Below are 5,065 nucleotides of genomic sequence, written 5' to 3' on the forward strand. Positions count from 1 at the left end.
TAAACAAGAATATTTTATTAATGTAAAAAAAAACATTTGTACAAAATGAGAATAAAATAAAGAAATAAGTAAATAAAATTTTACCAAGTAAAAAAGAAAAGTTTGAACAATGTGGCCAGTCAAAGAGAGCTGTGATTTCTACAGCAGAGTTTGAATCCTTGACAGTACAGTTTGAGAAAGGAGGACCTCAGAGTGCAGCACCTTATCTTCCTAGGTGATCTTCAGAATCTTTCTAAGACAATTCAAATAAAAGTAATTCAACACAGTAAAAAAAAAAGATCTATTTATCCATATGACCTTAGTTTTATTTACCAATTCAATTGACGGAAGAATGTCCAATTTTGCTTCTTTCTCCTTCAAAATCTATGGGTTTTTTTGGTATTTGGACAGGGCTCTTAATTTATTGCTTTTCTAATCTTTAGATGCATGTCCAATTTATTGATTTGCTCTTCTTTTGTTGATAAAAAAGTATATATATATATATATATATATATATATATATATGTAAATTTTTTTCTCTAAATCCTGCTATGGGTAGATTATAAGAAGTTTTGGCATGCTATCTCATTGACATAATTTTCTTTGATAAAGTTATTTCTATGATTTTTTTTCTGTGACCAACCAAGTATGTAGGATTAAATTATCTAATCTTCATTTAAATTTCAATTTTTTTCTTAAAAATTTTGAAATTAACAAATTACAAAACTAATTATTTTTACATACAAATTAGAACAAAAAAATAATATTGTATATCAGACCATGAATCTCATTACCTACAACTTCCTTTTCCCTTTAAGTGTACAGTGAATTCAACATTCAAAGTCTGTTGAATTTATTTCTATTTCCCAGTTGACTCTCTTCTATTTTCTTTTGTTTATTTAAAAATGTTTTAATAGCTCTTTCCCCTTCTCTCAAGATGGTGGACAAAAACCCCCCAAAGCCTCCAAAAGGAAAAGAAGGTCAGCAAGGAAAAAAAGGAAAGGAAGGCCAAAAAGGAAGATGGGGCTGAAAAGCTGGTGAAAAAACCTCGAAAGCATTGCACTGGAAACCCAGTCTTGGCCCGAGGGATCGGCAGATACTCCAGGTCTGCAATGTATTCCCGCAGAGCCATGTACAAGCAGAAATATGCTGCACCAAAAACCCGGATTGAAAGGAAAAAGAAAGACAGGGTGCCTGCTACTATCTCAAAGCCAGTTGGTGGTGATAAAAATGGAGGAAACCGAGTGGTAAAGATTCGCAAAATGCCCAGGTATTATCCTACTGAAGATGTACCGAGAAAACTCCTAAGTCATGGCAAAAAACCCTTCAGCCAGCATGTGAGGAAACTTCACTCTAGCATCACCCCAGGCACAGTTCTGATTCTGCTCACCGGCCGCCACAGGGGCAAGCGCGTGGTTTTCCTGAAGCAGCTGGCTAGTGGTTTGCTACTGGTGACTGGACCTCTGACCATCAATCGGGTTCCTCTACGAAGGACCCATCAGAAATTTGTCATTGCCACCTCTATTAGGGTTAACCTTTCTGGTGTAAAAATTCCAAATCATCTTACTGATGCTTACTTTAAGAAGAAGAGGCTCCATAAACCCAGACACCAAGAAGGAGAGATTTTTGACACAGAGAAAGAGAAATATGAGATTACAGAGCAGTGCAAGGCTGATCAGAAAGCAGTGGACTCTCAGCTCATGCCCAAAAATCAAGAAAATTCCTCAGCTCCGCGGTTACCTGCGTTCTGTATTCTCTCTCCAATGGAGTTTATCCTCACAAATTGGTGTTCTAAATGCCTTGCAGAGAACTCTTATTAAAATATTTGGAATAGCCAAAAAAAAAATGTTTTAATGACCTTCTTTTCTTAATTTTTTTCTTTGGTAACCCCATTGGTATAACTATCCCTATCAACTCTTGTTTAAAAAATTTTTGGAAAAAAAGGAGAAAATATTTGAAATATTTATAATAATTATTCAAACTTGGAACAGCTAGGTGGTGCAGTAGATAGAGCACTAGTCCTGGAGTCAGGAGGATCTGAGTTCAAATCCAGCCTCAGACACTGAATTACCTAGCTGTGTAACCTTGGGCAAATCACTTAACCTCGTTGCCTTGCAAAAATACAAAAAAAAAAAAATTATACAAACTCAAGCAAAATGAATTCCCATATTCATCATGTGAAAAAATGCATGTCTCATTCTACATCTTGAGTCCATCACTTCTGTTAGTAGGTAAGTAACAAGCTTCATCATTTGTCATTATAGTTGCTCATTACATTTAATGCAATGCTTTAGTCTTTTAAAGTTTTTTCTTTATAATGTTTTAATTATAAAAAACTTTTCTTACTTCACTATCATTAGTCTTGTCTTGCCAACTTTATCTGAAATCATCCTTTTAGTCATTTTTAAAGCATTATAATATTGTGTTACTTGCATATACTGTAATTTGTTTAGTTCTTTACAATAACAAAAAGAATTGCTATAAATATCATCAGATTCACAGATTCCATTCTTTTCTCTTTGATCTTTCTGGAGAGTGAGCCCAGTCCCAAATTGCTTTACAGAAGAGTTGGACCAATTCACAGATACATCAATATGGTTCCAGTAGGTTTTTTTCCAGCACCCCTTCCAACAATTTCTATTTTGCTTTTTTTGATATTTTTGCCAGTCTGATGAATGTGAAAAGATACTTCAAAATTGTTTTAATTTTCAGTCCTCTAATTATTGGTAATTGAAAGAAATTTTAATACAGCTAATGATAATTTGCATTCCATCTTTTGAGAACTGCCTGCTCCTATTCTTTTAATCTTTTTTATTGGAAAATGTCATTTGTTTTATATATTTGAATCATTATTCATCAATTATTATTTTATTACAGAAACTTGCTGCAAAGATTTTCCCTCAGCCAATTTCCTTTTAATTATAACTATTGATTTTAGTTTTGCAAAACATTTTTTCATTTTATATAATTAAAATTTTCTGTAGGGGCAGCTAGGTGGCATAGTGGATAAAGCACCGGCCTTGGAGTCAGGAGTACCTGGGTTCAAATCCGGTCTCAGACACTTAATAATTACCTAGCTGTGTGGCGTTGGGCAAGCCACTTAACCACATTTGCCTTGCAAAAAAAAAAAAACCTAAAAAAAAAACCTGAAATAATCTTTGGCCTTTGTTTAAACTCCACAATTCTTTCTCTGGATACAGAAGGTATTATTCTCAATCACAGATATCCTAAAATTGTCCCTGATTATTACACTGATGGAGTGAACAAGTCCATTAAGATTGATCAGGTGTACAATGTTCTTCTGGTTCTGCTCATCTTGCTCAGCATCAGTTCATGCAAGTCTTTCCAGGCTTCTCTGAATTCCCATCCCTCCTAGTTTCTAATAGAATAATAGTGTTCCATAACAACATATAATCACAATTTGTTCAGTCATTCCATTTGATGGACATTCACTCAATTTTCAATTCTTTGCCGACACAAATAGGGCTGCTATGAATATTTTTGTTTATTTTATTTATTTTTATTTATTTTTAGATTTTTTTTCAAGGCAATGGGGTTAAGTGGCTTGCCCAAGGCCACACAGCTAGGTAATTATTAAGTGTCTGAGGCTGGAGTTGAACCCAGGTAATCCTGACTCCAAGGCTGGTGTTCTATCCAGTGTGCCACCTATCTGCCCCATGAATATTTTTGTGCAAGTAATGTTTTTACTCTTTTTCATTGTCTCTTCAGTGTATAGACCCAGTAGTGGTATTGCTAAAATTGGGCATATTTCTTTGGTAATTTATTGAAATAGTAACCTAAGATGTTTTGCTTGATTGTGGTTTTGATAAAAGCTAGTGATTACTAAATTATTTCTCTGTGACTTGTTTTCCAAGTCAATTATTTTACATTTTCTTCTGTACTGTTAGTTGTTTGTTTTTTTAAATTATTTGTTGTCACTGAGTTCTTTGGTTTTATTTTATTTTTTTCTATTTTTCTATTTTTTATTCTATTATTTCTTTTTTTTCCAATTATTCTATGCTTTGGGGAAGTTAAAGTCTAAGTTATTTATTCTCCATTTCATTTTTTCCCTCTCAACATCTAATTTAATTTCTGATTACATTTTTAAAAATTTGACTTAATTTCTATCAAACTTTGTTATGATTGTGACCAAGACATGGTTTTCTATGATTGTCTACTTAAGAGCTATTGTAGGATTACTCTATTTTTCTAGGATTACCTCTGGGCTTCTCTTAAGTATAATATTTTGTTTTGGGAATTGACATTTTCTTCTGTATTCATACTTTCAGCTTCAGTTATTAGATTAAGATTTGCAGTTCAGGTCAGTCCCTCTGGTACTCTTGGGTTGGGTAGGCTTTGTTTGGTCCTATACCCTCTGTAGTTTAAGTGCTTCTTTTGATCTAGATGGTGTGGATAAATCTGACCATTTGCCTTAATCCTCAATTTTTGATAGATTCCAGTGGGATGTTGTAGAGTAAGTTGAGTTTAGGCTTTTTGCATAGCTCCCAACATTGATACCAAGGTACTGAGTTCATCTAATCTCCTGGTGTCTTTCCCAGTACTCCAATAACCCATGGGGACTGGTTTTCTCTTCCACTATTTAGATAAGCCAGAACTGAGATCTGGCTTTGAGTCTCTGATAACTAGATCTTTTTTTAATTTATGGGATAAAACAAGCATTTTCAAAACATATTATAATAAACAAGATGATTTCAGATGAAATTGAAAATCTATAATGTACAACTTGCTATTCCTTTTAAATATGTAATAAAATTATCATGTAAATTTCTTTTCTTCTCCTTCCCCTGCCCTAGAGATAGCTACCATTACACATAAATGTGTCTAATACATATGTAAAGTCATTCTATACATATTTCTATTTATCATTTCTTTCTCTGAATGCAGACAACACCTTTGTATTTGAGTATTTATAATAGTCAAAATGATTTATTTGCTCAAAGTTGTTCTTGAAACAATATTGCTGTTACTATATACAATATTCTTTTGGTTTGGCTTAATTCAGTCTTCATTATTTCATGCAAGACTATACATGTTTTTCTAGTATCCTCAAGTTCATCATTTCTTA

General features: G+C 33.2%; 1 pseudogene; it reads left to right on the forward strand.

Annotated features, from left to right (window-relative positions):
- The first annotated feature begins 916 nt into the window (after window positions 1–916).
- On the forward strand, window positions 917–1,808 carry LOC141520398 (large ribosomal subunit protein eL6-like; annotated as a pseudogene).
- The last annotated feature ends 3,257 nt before the right edge of the window (window positions 1,809–5,065 follow it).

The sequence above is a fragment of the Macrotis lagotis genome, chromosome 4 (genome assembly GCF_037893015.1).
Source record: "Macrotis lagotis isolate mMagLag1 chromosome 4, bilby.v1.9.chrom.fasta, whole genome shotgun sequence".
Lineage (NCBI taxonomy): Eukaryota > Metazoa > Chordata > Mammalia > Peramelemorphia > Peramelidae > Macrotis > Macrotis lagotis.